Here is a 14,701-nt window from a genome sequence, read left to right as displayed (position 1 = left end):
GACTTCACGGGTGTAGTCTGGGAAGACCAGAATTTTTTGATTGTCCCAACGGAGGTCAGGGAAGCGCCTGGTTTCTCTTAGGATAGCGTCCCGGTCCTTGAAATTGAAGAAGCGCGCTATCATAGGTCTACGAGGGCCGCCCGGCGGGGGGCGTGGGGCCAATGCCCTGTGTGCCCGTTCTATCGCAGACCACGGTGAGAGAGAGTTCTCTGGCATCCATGACTTAATCCACTTCTCCAGAAACTCAGTAGCTTTACCTTCCTCAGCGTCTTCCGGGATGCCTACGAAGCGCAAATTGTTGCGTCTGGAGCGGTTCTCGGCATCTTCCGCTCTGCGATGAAGTTCGCCAGCTTCGGTCTGCAGCTGGGCCACCTTGGTTCTAAGGTCGATCAGGTCTTCCTCTGTCCGTGAGACGCGGTTCTCCACCTCTGTAATTTGGCCCACGGCGTTTCTGAGGTCTTGTCTCACCAGGCACATCTTTTCTCTCACCTCCCCGATCTTGGTCTCCACCGCTCGCTGCGAGGTTTGGATTGCAAGGAGGATCGCGTTGACCCCGTCTGTGGCCTGGTCCTCAGGAGGAGGATGTCCGCTAGCTCGAGGGACCGTCGGTGTGGTAAATTGATCAATTCTCGGCTGGGATGGCTGCGTCTGTCTAGAGCAGTGGTCTTCAAACTTTTTAATGCCGCGCCCCCCCAGTTGAAAAATAAAAATCATTGGGCCCCCCCTCAGAATTTTTCACAATTATTTTAGAAAGATGGCAATGTTTAAATAGGTCTAAGCCTATTTAAACATTGCAGTTAAGTACTGTTAACTTTTTAAAACTGCAATAACATGCTTCTGCTTAAAACAAAGGCATGTTATCTGTATAATATTTATTTTGGCCAGAGTTTGGCGCCCCCACGGGATCACTTGAGGCCCCCCAAGGGGGGCCCGCCCCCCAGTTTGAAGACCTCTGGTCTAGAGGCTCTGTCCTTGCCCATGGTGTCTGAGAGGTTGGGGAGGCGCAGCTACGTCCCCGCGGGGGCAAGGCCCGGCCACCACCGGGGGTCCTATGTCTCCTGGCTCTTATTCTTTTGTTCTCCCTGGGTGGCTCCTGGCCATACCGTTCATTATTCACTTTTCGCTTCACTCCGGGAGGGGGGGGATCAACCCGGGGGACGGCCTGGAGTCGGCCTCCTCCAGTCCCACTGGCCCCAAGAGTCAAATTGGTCGCACCAAAATCCAGATGCCAGGGGGGGCGTTTAGTCGTCGCACCCCTCTGGGGTGGTCGCTCCTCCCCGGACGGCCCTAGTGCCCCCTTTATACCACCATGAGGCGAATTTAGGCCCCCGTTCTCTCGTTGGTTGTGGCTTCGGGGGGCCCCCGGGCCGCTCCAGGCCCCACCTCCTCCAAGTGCCCTGGACCGCGACTCCGCTGTCCCAGGGCAAGGGGGCCCCCTAGATCTTCTCCTCTGTGTTCTTCACACTGCGGGGCCTTTTTGTTGCCCACTGATGGCCTGGTGCCCTGTCCAGCCGCCAGCTCCGGGGTCTTGGGGCGCGGATTCAATTGTTGACATGGGCCCCTGCCACCTCCTCTCACCTCTTGGCTTCTTGTTTCTTTTTTCTCCCGTTCATGGCCCCGCAGCCCAGGTGCGAAACGGATGGTCGGTCACCGTCGGGGGCCAGCCTCCGGTCCGCGGCCCGCAGTTGGTGAACTCCGGGGCCCCCGGAGCCGGGCCCAATCCCCGCCGGAAAGCGGCACGCCGCGTGGTCTCCTCAGTGCCCCGGGGGGGCGCGGGTCCTCGGGCACCGTCTTCCCGGTCCTCCCCTTCCTCGGTTGGAGGCGCGCACAGGCTTGCGCGCGGCTCCCTGGAGCTCGGCCGCGGCCGCCCCGGAAACACGCCAGCCCCGTGGTCAATTGTCTCCGGCCCAGACGGCCCCCCGGGCGGCCGCCCGCTGCACTCACCCGGACGCGTGTCCTCCGCGGCTCCGGCGGGTTCCGACTCGCCTTCCCCGCTCGGAACTCAGAGGCAGGGCCTCCGGCACGGGACGTCCTTGCGCTCGACGCGGCTCCGTCCCAGGGGTGGCGCCACCTTCCGACGGCACCCAGGCCCCTAGGAGCCCCGGACTTCGGTCTTTTGTGGTCCAGGGGCGCCGCTGCACCATTCAAGTCCCGGGTGGGACGGAAAAGGGGATCGGTGTGGTAGTGGATTAGGGTGGATGACGGAGGGGTCCGGAGCACTCTGAGTGCGACCGCCATCTTGACGCCCTTGGCCACGCCCCTCTCGTTTACTATATTTAATCAATTTCTAGTTGTTTATATTCACTACCCATCCATTCATCGCTCCAGGCACAACTTCAGACCCTTACATAATACTTCGGATGATCTCCAGACAAAACAAAATCAAAGTGGTTTTTTTTTGTTTTTTTTTACTGATAAAATATAAGTAGTTCAGTCCACAGGAGGGTGCCGTTGGTGTGGATGCTACGGGCATTACTCATACGCCTCGGGTTGCCAGTGTTCATTTCCTACCCCAGTTGAGGGCTTGTTCTCTCATCTTGGTTTTTTGTGGCTTACTTTAAGGAATGTTCTGTTCTCCAATATTGGATCTTGCATAGATTCATATGCTTGAATCATCCCCGTCGTTGATGTGGGAGCCTCAAGGTAACTTCAAATATATATATATAGCAGTAAGTGTAACACACTATTCCCTAATGGCCCAAATAGGCACTGTTATAGCCTATACATGTTCTTTTATTAAAAAAAAAAAAAAAAAAGTAAGCTACAGCCAATCAGGTATCGGCACCCTCTAGACACTCCCAACGGAGGCTGTTTCCCTCAGATTTTTACTGCACGTCATGTTAAGGGAGTCTCCCTGCGCTCTGCTCAGTTTATTCGTCTGACAGGAATATTTTGTCTCAGAGAACCCAGCTTTCCAGTGGACAGGATGTCCCAGAAAACTAACAAAGGACTTTTCAGAGACACTGGCAGTTGTGGGAGGAAAAGGCTTCATATTGATGACCCCCAGAAGAAATGCTTCTACTGCATGGATCCAGACCATAAGTTTGAGGGACTGTAAGATTTGTCGCACCTTCAGTCATAAAACCTTGAAAGACTGAGAGGCTAGACTTTTGTTGTGGCTCCTAAAGCAGAAGGCCATGGAGAAGGCTTCTTCTGATGAGTGAAGCCTCATCACACACTACTTACTCCCTAAAAAGGCCTAGAGGTGAGGAAAAACTGCCTGCAGAGCCTCCAAGAAAGGTTGCTATGAAATCTAAATCTCTCTCCTTGGAGAAACAAAAACGCCAGGGGAGTACTGCCTCAGGATCAGAGACCCACTTAAAACTCTCAAAAAAGGTTCACTCAAAGCCTACTTTGGGGAAAAAAGGCACCCCAAAAAGTGCCTCTCTGTCCCTATAACCTGGGAAAGAGCCAGGAAGATTCAGATTCCTCCAGAAAAGGCCATTCGACGAAAAACCCGTCGACTAGGGTGAAGAAAGAACCGTTGACAAGTATACCGTCAACGACACCGCCGACGAAGAAACCGTTGACGGGGTAAGAACCGTTGGCAAGGAAAAGTCCGCCGATGAGGGCATTGTCGACGGGAGAACTGTCAATGAGGAAAACTGCAGTTTTGTCGGCGCAACTGTCGACAACGAACATAGCAGGGGGAACACCATCTTCAGGGGATCTCCCGACTTAGCAAGGCTCAGCAAGATTCCTTCCTCTTTCTTTCATTACCGTGGGAGAGAAGAGCTCACCAATCCTCCATTGGCATACCTCCCCAAGCAAAGTGTTGCTGTATCCTCCTCAGCATCTATCGGATGATGATGTCTATTCTCAGGATGATGGAATGTATGGTGCAACCAGTAGTCCGTCACAGCTTCATGTCAAATGCCAAGACCTGGATGACGATGATGTTGGACAAGATCAGCACACCTATTCGTCAGCCAGAGTCCAACCAGATCCGTCATACTCCACATTTGAGACGGAGGCTTCTATTCATATGCCTAGATCTTTAGTGTCAGTTCTCAAGGGTATGTTGCAGGATTACTGTAGAAGATTTCCACCATCACTACCGGTGACTCTGTCCAGGCCGTACAATTCGCAGATGGATCTGCACTCCCCAGTCATCCGGGGACGCTGCACAAAAACATCCCGTTTGCTCAATCACTGCTGGATGATCATCACTCCACAGATGAGGAGAGAGAAGAAGGTGAGATACCGTAAACAACTCCTAGTGAGTGGGATGAATACCTCATCCCTACACCGTCGCCACCAGCAGCAGGACCAGTGGATTCACCCCCCGGAGGACCTGGGAGGCTTCCATAATTTGATGGAAAGAGCGGCCAAAAGATTTGAGCTACCCATTCTTTCTCAGGAAACTGATTGTTTCCTATATGACTTTAAAGAGCCATCAAAGAAGTCGGTTAGGACTATTCCTATAGTGGATTTTTTATGGCAGTAAGGATTGAAGGCGATGGAAAATCCAGCTACAGTACCGTCCCAGATGCCACGGCTGGAAAAGAAATATAAAGCCCCAGAAGATACTCCAACCTGCTTAGTAACTCATCCGAAGCCGGATTCTGTCAAATCTCAAGCGCCGCAACGTCGCTCGAAAAATCCTTCAACGCCAATAACATAACCCCCAGACCGAGAGGGGCGGTGTTTGGACAAGAAGTTCTCCTCGGTGGCAGCAATTACAGTGAGGCTGGTAACTCGTTGGCCATTCTGGGCAGGTATGACTGCCAAATGTGGGCAGACATGTCCTCTTATTTAGACCTTTTGCCCGAGGATGCCAAACTGGAGGCAAATAAAGTGTTACAGGAGCGAGAGCAGATCACAGCCGAAGTCATCGATTGTGCAGTTGACATTTCACTGACAGGTTTCAGGCAGCTAGCAGGGGCAGCGGTCTTGCATAGGCAGGGGTGACTGAAGTCTACTTCCTTTCACCCGGAAGTTCAGAGTAGAATTCTGGACATGGCGTATGATAGGGAAAGCCTCTTCAGGAAGCATGTGGATGACATGCTACAGTCCATAAAGGCAGATACAGATATGGCGAGATCCCTTGGTACGTTGCAGTACAAAAAACAGCCATTTCGAGGTGCGAGAGGCAGAGGAAGTTACTCCTTTCATGGTGGTTTCCAGCAGTATAGACCGCAGAACCAGTCATCTCCAGCAGGACTCCGACAGTGTGGACAGTATCAGCAGCACTTTCGGTTGCCACCTACCGCTGCTTATAGACACTCGCAAAGGTAAGATCCGTTGCCTGCGGCAGAGATACGGGTAGAAAGCAATGACCGGAAATCCATACCAGCTACCAACACTACCAAGGTGTCGAAGATTGGGTGTCACATCACTCATCACTTCCTTTGGTGGTCAAGCATAACATCCAACAAGTGGGTGCTAGTTATAGTGGCCAAGGGGCATACTCTGGAATTCATACAGAAACCACCAAATACCCCTCCATCAGGAATGCCACCTCCACGATTAAAACACCTCCTGAAAGAAGTGTATGTGATGTTGCGCAAAGGGGCAGTAGAGCTTGTTCCAACTCTTCACAGGAACCATGGATTCCATTCAAGCTTCTTTCTAGTGAAGAAGCCTTCAGGGGATTGGCGCCCCATTCTAGATTTAAGATCCTTAAACAAGTTCCTGAAGAAGCAGTCGTTTCGTATGGTAACGCTACAGGACATCCTAGGCTTCTTGAATACAGGAGATCACATGACATCTCTAGATCTCCAGGACGCGTACTTCCACATCCCAATACATCAAAACCATCGGAAATTTCTCAGGTTCAGGGTAGTTGGTATGCATCTGCAGTTTTGTGTGATTTCCCCCTCCCCCCCACAAAACACATTCGGATTAAAGTCGGCCCCCAGAATTTTTACAAAGGTGTTAGCTCCAGTAGCAGCTCACCTACGCCAGTTGGGCATGCAAGTTCTTCCTTATCTGGACAACTGGCTCATCAGGGCATCCTCAAGAGCTCAGGTGGTAGACCATACAACCGCTTGCCTCCAGTTGTTCGAAGATCTCAGTCTTACCATCAATTATTGCAAGTCACACGTTCATCCCATACAGAAACTGAATTTCTTGGGGACAATACTGGACACTATCCAAAGCAAAGCATTCCTATCTCAAGAGAGAAAACAAAAATCTGTCCAGCTTGGGTTACAAGCTATCGACAAAAAAGTTTGTTTCAGTTCGAACTTACAAATCATTAATGGGAATGATTTAGTCATGTATTCTGCTGATCCCAAATTGCCGACTATGTATGCGGCCTCTACACGAGCAACTGGACGCTCAGTGGCTTCAGTTGCAGGGCTCCTTGGAGGATCAAATTCTCATCACACCAGCAATGCGAGCTGCAATGTCTTGGTGGGTGAAGCCGCCCAACTTGTCCAGGGGCCTTACCTTTCTTCCACAAGTACCTCGACACATAGTAAAAACAGATGCGTCCCTCAAGGTATGGGGTGCCCACCTTCAGGATCTGCAAATAAGTGGGTCCTGGACTCAAAAGGACAAACAGCTTCACATAAACCAGCTGGAGCTCAAAACAATAGATCTGGCGCTAAAGGCTTTTTTACAAGAATTAGAAACTCTGATATTCTGATCAGGATGGACAATACCACGAGCATGTTTTACCTAAACAAACAGGGCGGCACAAGGTCCTTACAGCTTTCACAAAAAACTCAGAACATTTGAAAATAGGCCATAAACATTTATTTGAAGGCGGAGCACTTGCCAGGGCAAACCAAAATCCTAGCAGATACCTTGAGCAGGACGGACATCCCGTATCACGAGTGGGAACCCAACCAAAAAGTTCTTGACCAAATCTTGATCTATTTGCCCCATACGAGAACAGGAAATGCCCATATTATGCAAGCTGTCGTCCCCAAAAAGGGTTGTGGGGAAATGCATTTTTGAGGAGATGGTCAGGGGTCTGTGCCTACGGTTTTCCTCTGATTCCACTCATCCCCAGAGTGATCAACAAGATGAAGACAGAAGGATGTTGCTTCCTGCTAGTGGTACCCAGGTGGCCCAGGCAGGTGTGATTCACAAAACTCCTCATGTTTTCGGAACAGCCACGTGTTCTACTCAGACAGACGCCAACCCTCTTGACCATGCACCAGGGCCAGGTCAGGCATCCGGATCCATCATCTCTACACGTGTCGGCCTGGCTCCTGAATTCAATGAATACACCACCTTGGACATCTCATCAGAATGTAGGGCAATACTAGCCAAGGCCAGAGCGAACACCACCAATAAGACTTATAAACTTAAATGGAAGCGTTTTTGTTTGTGGTGCGCTGCGGAAGGAGTCCATCCTATCTCCTCACTCCCTGAGCAAGTACTTCTTTATTTGTTACACTTGACAAAATCTGGGCTTTCGTATTCCCCCTATTCGAGTACATGTAGCAGCAATTTCAAGATACTGCCGATCTCAGAACACTTCCTCGTTATATTCTACTAGGATTGCGAAACAATTTCTTAGGGGTCTTTTTTTTTTGTTTTTCCACCAGTGCATAAACCCCCACCGTTATGGTCCCTAAACGTAGTGTTTCGAACTCATGAAACCCCCTTTCGAACCAATCCACAGGGCCGAATTGAAATTCATCTCTTGGAAGAAGTCACTTTTGCTGTCTCTCACTTCAGCTAAAATAGTAAGTGACATACAGGCCTTCTACATCAAAGAGCCTTTTCTTCAGTTCACCCCTAATGGGGTAATTCTTAGAACAAATCCTAAATATATTCCAAAAGTACCCTCAAACTTCCATTTGAATGAGCCAGTAATTTTGAAAGCCTTTTTCCTGACCCATAAACAGTAGCGGAAAAAGCACTGCACTCGCTGGATGTTAAGAGGTGTTTGAAATTCTATCTTCAAAGAACGCGGGGCATCTGGAAATCAGACCAGTTATTCGTAGCATTTGGAGATGCGAGGAAGGGTTCCCCGATATCTAAACAGACTATTGCCAGGTGGATTGGGCTAGCAATACAATTCTGTCATGCTCAGGCCGGAAAGTCGCTCCACAGCAAGGTTAGAGCCCACTCTACTAGGGCGGTGGCCACGTCAGCGGCACTCTTCGCGGGAGTGCCCTTGCAGCACATTTGCAGAGCGCCAACATGGTCCAGCCAGCATACATTCACAAGGCACTACTGTCTCGAAGAGATAAATAAAAGGGACACAGCGGTTGGGCAAGCTGTACTGAGGCATTTATTCCGTTAAGGTGAGCCTCTCTGGTCATCCCACCTTCCACTTGAAAGGGTATGTGATCTATGTTTCCTTAATCTTGTCAATGTTACTTTTTTCTTGTTATAATGATTGCTGTTATTATTATGACTATTATGATATTTATTGTGGTATTTATGATTATCATTATTATTGTTATCTTCCTGGAAACATTGATGTATTGCTATCTAATTTTGGCTAGGAGTAGCATCACTCATATTATTATACATGTTATACCTAGTTTAAACAATATTACTGCTCGCTACTCTAATTCAAGCATGTGAATCTATGAAAGATCCAATACTGGAGAAGAAAATTGGTTACTTACCTGTAACTGTGTTTCTCCAGTATTGGTATCTTTCATAGATTCACATGCGACCCACCCTCCTCCCCACAGAGGCTCCCCTTACAAATGAACATTCTGCTTCACACTTGTACTAGAAAATCTGAGGGAAACGGCTTCTGTTGGGAGTGTTCTAGCTGGTGCAGATGCCCGATTGGCTGTAGCTCAAGATTGGTTCTTTTTTTTTTCTAAAAGAACATGGATAGGCTATAACGGTGCCTTTATGGACCATTAGGGCCTAGTGTGTTACACTTACTGCTATATATATATATTTATTTATTTGAAGTTACCGTGAGGCTCCCACCTCAATGACAGGGATGATTCAAGCATGTGAATCTATGCAAGATACCAATACAATACTGGTGAACCACTATTACAGGTAAGTAACCAATTTTCCTTTTAAAATAAATTTTGCAAAACAGGCCATGTGCTGTGGAGTCAATACTTTCAGACTAAACAGGATAGCCTGCCGGCATGTTCTGATACCATTGGTGTTGAAAATGTTTTTCAGATACAGCTTTCTCCAGGGTAGTAGAGCGGGGCAAATACAAAGGATGTGTATAAAGTATTCCTGGTGATGTGGGCAAAGTCTGCATCGTCTGTTTGTGGATCTAAGCCATTTTGGTTCGGCCTCCAATGCAGGTAGTAGTCAGAGTCTGGTGTGTAGCACCTTTATTTTTAGTAACATTTTTAATATTTCTGCCATATAAGGTTGTGCTGTTGGAGTCTTATATGTGTTAATTGTCATCCAAGAGTGAGATTGATTTCTGAATTTATCTTTGTCCTTGCTCCAGAAAAGCATATTGATGTGTTTGTTTAGAAGTTGCTTGAACTTTTTATGGGGTAAAGACTTTTGCCATAACTCCTCTGCCTGCAGATGCCTTATGGTGAAAGCGATTCTCTTTAGCCATGGATTTGGGACTTACGCATGGTTTGTGTTGATTTCTTCCCAAATCAGTGCCTTTAGTGTGTTTGGTTGGGCCTGCCTTAGGATGGATGTATATTTGAGCAATGCCCCGTCTTGTACTAATGTTTGATCTTGTAATCCGAATTCCAACCTATTCTGCTGTGTGGGAGGCAGAAGAGAAGGCGAAAGACCTTGCTTTGTGCACTGTTCATGAAGTCGTTCAGTTTGCTTGGATATATTTCCGAACCATATGTTAGGGCTGGCAGGAACTTTGCTTTTATCACTGTAAGGAGTGGACACCAGATTGGGGTTTGTAGTTTTGAGGCCGGGGCTGTGACTGATGCAAGTAGCGATGCAACCTCTCTTTCAGGGTGTTTAGGTGCAGAGGATGCGACCAGCACTCCTGTAGCCAGACGCCAAGGTATTTAAAGCTTCTTCTTCTTTCCACAGCTTGAGTCCCACAGAACCATTTATTTTTCTTAATTATCCGTTTGCCAAAGATGATTACCTTGGTTTTCTCCGTGTTTACCACCAGCTCATTAGTCATGCAATATTGATTGAAGGTGTGTAGCACATTTTGGAATCCTGTACCTGAGAGATTCAGTAATGTAATCTGCATATAGTAATGCTTTTAGGGGATGGTTACTCAGTTTGGGGTGATGGGAACTAATGGTGTTAAGCTGTATGCACAGACCTGCCAGGTAATGGTTGAAAAGCATTGGAGCCAGATCATAGACAGAGGTGTGAAGCAGGGCTATCTGAATTCTAGCCGATACTCTTCTGTTATTTCCAACCTTCACCCTTACCCAATTTTCTGAGTACAGAAGCTGTATTCCTTTGAGCAGCTCTGGTGGGATTTTAAGATTTGCTAGTTTCCCCCACAGCTCGTTCCGGTCCACTGAATCAAAGGCTTTGGACAAGTTCACGAAGTAGATGTAAAAGGAATTTTTTTTGTTTGTATATTTTTCAGCGAGCATTGCTAGCGTTATTCGGTTGTCCGAAGTGCTTGCCGATGGCTAAAAGCGGTTTGATTCAGAGGTATTAGATTGAATTTGCCAGTCTGTTCTTTGAGATCCTCGAGCAGGAGACCCGCAAATATTTTTGCGTCGATGTGAAGCAGTGATATTAGTCGATAGCTGTCTGGGTTCCCGTACTTGCCCTTCTTGTAGATTGGGTGGAAAATTGCCCCTTTCCAGGAATCCGGAATTTTGTTTTCCATGCTGCTGACATTAAAAACTTTGCAGAGCAGGCCAGTCCAAAGGGCAGGGTTGTGTTTTAGTATTCCTGCTGGTAGACCATTTGGCCCAGGAGCCCCATTCCGTCTGCAGCATCGTAGTTGTTCTTCAACGTTTTGTATTTTGAATAATAATGGCTTTGCCTTGCTGCTTGCAGTGGGAGATGGCTCCTCTCTGTTGGGACTGCCGTAGAGGTTGGAGATGTGTTCAATCCACTTTCTCTCCGGAACCGCTTTACTTTGGATCCCGGTTGTTCTGCGCTCCAGCTGATTGACAATAGACCACAGCGACCAGCTGTTCTTTTTTTTTTTTTTTTCTTTTTTTTTTTTTAGTGGCTTCCACAGTTCTGATCCGTTCCTCATCTATGTGAGCCTGCTTTGCTTCCCATATTGCCTTCTTGTATTCCTTTCTTAGTTCATGAAAGGTACTCTGGTAGCTGTTACTTGGTGGTTGATTCTTTAGGAGTCTGGCGATTTTGTTAAGCTGTTGTCTTTGTTGCCTTAATGTCTGCGTGAACCAACCTTTTCTGCTCAGTAGTAGGCTGGCCTTGAATGGTCGAGTGGGCTCTAGCTGGTGCCTTAATGATGTTAGTGTGGCCTCCCATTTAGAAATTATGTCCACCTGTTAAGTTGGCTTTCCATACTTCATATTTCTCCATGCCCATGCATTCCCTGTGCACGTTGAGCTGGCATAGAGCATAAATGTGCCACCTCCTACTCCATCATGGACTGTACTGGCCATGCTGGTGCTGGCTTGACAGACCTTGAGTGAGCTCCCCACTCTGCCCTAAAGCTTAAAAAAAATAGAAAGCTCTGGATTAGGACCGGAGCACCTAAAACTGGGGGAAATAAAAAAAACTGGAAACAGCTGGGCAGGAGTGGACTCCCCACAAATCATTAGCTAAAAAAATGTATTTAAAAAAACAAGCTCTGGGTGCCCTGGCCGTGGAACCTAGAATTAAAAGATTAAAGAAAAGAATTTGCGGACATGCCGCTTCAAAACTGAAGCAGTGAGACTTCCCATTAAATATTTATTGTTCTCTCCCTTGAACAGGAACACCATATTATGCCCTGCATAGGATATTTTTCATATATTGTACTTGTCATGGTGCTCCTAAAAGAGGCAGAAGTTCCACCAACAAATTAAAAACGTGTTGTGGCAGGCTGTAAGGAGAAGTGCTGCACGCCAATAGTTTATTTGTGTATAAAAAAATAAAATAAAAAGCTGAAGCTGTATGCTATTCAGCAGGCGTTCAATGGCTCCTTGTGGTATGGCTTTTTCCTTTATTTTGCGGCCTTAAGAATGTTAAAGAAAGACTCAGACAGGTTTAAGGTCGTTTTTAAACAAAAATGGTTTCTATTAAATATTTTTGTGACCATTTTTACTATTAAGGATTGTGATTGTGTATTATCAAGAAATATGTCGATTACGTTTATTGATCAATTATTGTGGTGACTTCTTGACAAAGCCAATACGTCTACCTTATATATGTTGATATGGTGACCCCCTGATAAAGCCAATAGGCCTGCCTTTTATATTTTAGTATTCTGATCCTTTGACAAAGCTGGTGGGTCTGCCTTACATATAATGAACCCCTTTTATATTGTTATTTTACGTTTAAAAAAACGTGAAGTGGAGTCATAGTTATGTATGGTAATATTGTATTGTATTGTAATAGTATGTATATAGAGCTTACTACCCCTGACGAAGCGTCAAAGCGCTTTTCGGCAAGTAGCACGCTACTCCGGAACCCAACAAGAATTAGTGATGATTAGTATCGGGAAATATGAGTACAGTTTTAGTATTATTATGAGTTAATTTGAGCAGCGGATAGAAGTATCATCTTACTTTTCATTTTAAAAACACAGAAATTTTTTAAAAAAACAAAGGTTAAGGTGATGTTACAGTTAGGTGAAAAAGTGAGTTAAAACGTAACATTTTAAACTAACAAAAGCCACTGAAATTCATCAGTTATATATTACTTAAATAACTAATTCGCACCATCGCCATGCTGTGCTTATTGACCGCACATATATGACATTTATAACATGAATACGATATGTGAAATTACGTAATTGATGACGCACTGTGCATGGCGAGGGCACAACTTATAGTGTAATAATTTGGGCCAATATTGCCTTTGAGATGTTCTAATGACATCATAGATGTTTCCACCCCAGGATCCTGGGATCGTAATGAAGGCGCGTGTAATACATGCAACCAGTTAAGTATTTTTGGGATATTACAAGTATTTTGTGGGTAGGTAGCATGTAAAATTGGTTTTATTCAGGAGGCCATAAATAGAATTAGAATGTTTTGGTTTACGGTTGATTAAAAAATATTACTAAAATGATGAACAATGGGAAGTGTCTCTTGGATTTATGTGATTCTTTGGCTACATTTACCCCATAATTATGGATTTACCATATTTGCTACATAATCTGCGTAATTTCTTGATTTCACATACATGTTTTTAGCTTAAAGTGATGAAAATAATACTACCGGAGAATGTGTTGTGTAATTAGATTTTTCTACATATATTAGGTAATGTTGCTACATAACGCTGCTGGCCCTGACAGTGGTTGAGTTGTGTGGAGTGATTTGAGGTCTTCCATCAAGATGATGACCCCAATATTTCATAAGGAACTGTGAAATATGGTATATGTTCTTCATGAAATATGGGTCTTTATAACACTGCGTGTGGTACAAGAAACACCTAACGTAAGATAGATAAAAATGTAGGTAGGCAGATATGTAGCTAGTTTAAGATAGTGGAATGCCTAGGGAGAAAGATACAGCTGCCCCTCCCTGCTTCTTTCTCCAAGGGTCCTTGCCTTTCTCTCCCTAGCCTCCTTTGTCTATATCAGTCTTTCTGTCTCTTCCTCTCTCACTTTCTGCCTCTCCTTCTCTTACTCTCTGCTTATTCATGTCTCAGTATTCCATCTTTCCCTGCCTCTCCAGGCTTTCTCTCCCTGTCTCTCTACTTGTCCTTTCTCTGTCTTTCTTTCTTTTGCCTTTTTTGTCTCTGGTTATACCCGTCTCACTCCCTATCTTTCTATGTTTGTTCGTGTCTTCCTGACTTTTGGTTCTCTCACATACTTTTCATTTGCATCTGCTTTACCATAATCTCCATGTTGCAAGTAGAGTTGTTCAGTCTGGATGCATCTTTGTTGTGCGGTATAGGTTCAGCATTATAGTGGAGGACGTACATATTGGTAGTCCGTTTACGCCTCGCCTTTTTAATTATGCATACTTTGTTAGCCTTCCATTCCCCTAATGCAGTCGGACTCATGCTTTTTTCCTCCCTCTTTAAAAGACATTTGGTGAGGCTCTTTTGAGACTTGTGCAGCCTTCACAAGCCCAACTTTCTTTTATGCTTCTCTGGATGATCATTTAAATTGATGTTGTCACTGCTAGGTCCATGCCCCTCAAAACAAATATTCCTGGCTACCTGCACGTGGTGGTATATTTCAGTTCTTCTCAAGTTGAAGCATATATAAAGAGCAAACTCAACTAAAAGATTTCTCATGCCTTTGGACGGCATTATAGTATTAAGGTAGAAAGCTTTTCAGCAGTAGACATGGATACTTGAATCAGCACAAGAGTCCTCTTGGTGTATGTCAGTGTCTCACCAAATGGTACATCAGTTAATAAGCATTCTTGGTATGCTCTCCTCCTCTTCATCTCTCAATAGCTTAGTTATTCCTGTCTTGCTACTCAGGACTCCATAAATTACAAATCCCTGGGACACACTGTCCTGCTGACTTGCTTCTGTTGTAGATTCAACCATTCTATGGGGCACTGGGTTACACCCTCCCTGCACTACTCTCCCACAGCCTAAAGAATATAGTGAGAAAACTGTAAACGTCGCACTTGTATAGCGCACTACTCAACCGTTAGGGTTTCAAGGCGCTGTAGGCATACCGGTATGGAACCCCTCCTGGCTTTTCCCTGCAAGGCGCCCACTCCTGGACAGCCCCAGGGTGAAGCCAGGCATCCAAGCGCTG

At 46.1% G+C, this 14,701-nt stretch overlaps 1 protein-coding gene across 1 annotated transcript in view; it reads left to right on the top strand.

Annotated features, from left to right (window-relative positions):
- LMLN (leishmanolysin like peptidase) overlaps nucleotides 1-14,701 on the top strand; it is a 407,342-nt gene that overhangs the window by 202,235 nt on the left and 190,406 nt on the right. The window lies entirely within an intron of this gene.

The sequence above is a fragment of the Pleurodeles waltl genome, chromosome 3_1 (assembly GCF_031143425.1).
Source record: "Pleurodeles waltl isolate 20211129_DDA chromosome 3_1, aPleWal1.hap1.20221129, whole genome shotgun sequence".
In the NCBI taxonomy this organism is placed as follows: Eukaryota; Metazoa; Chordata; class Amphibia; order Caudata; family Salamandridae; genus Pleurodeles; species Pleurodeles waltl.
This window is presented reverse-complemented; position numbering and strand designations above follow the sequence as displayed.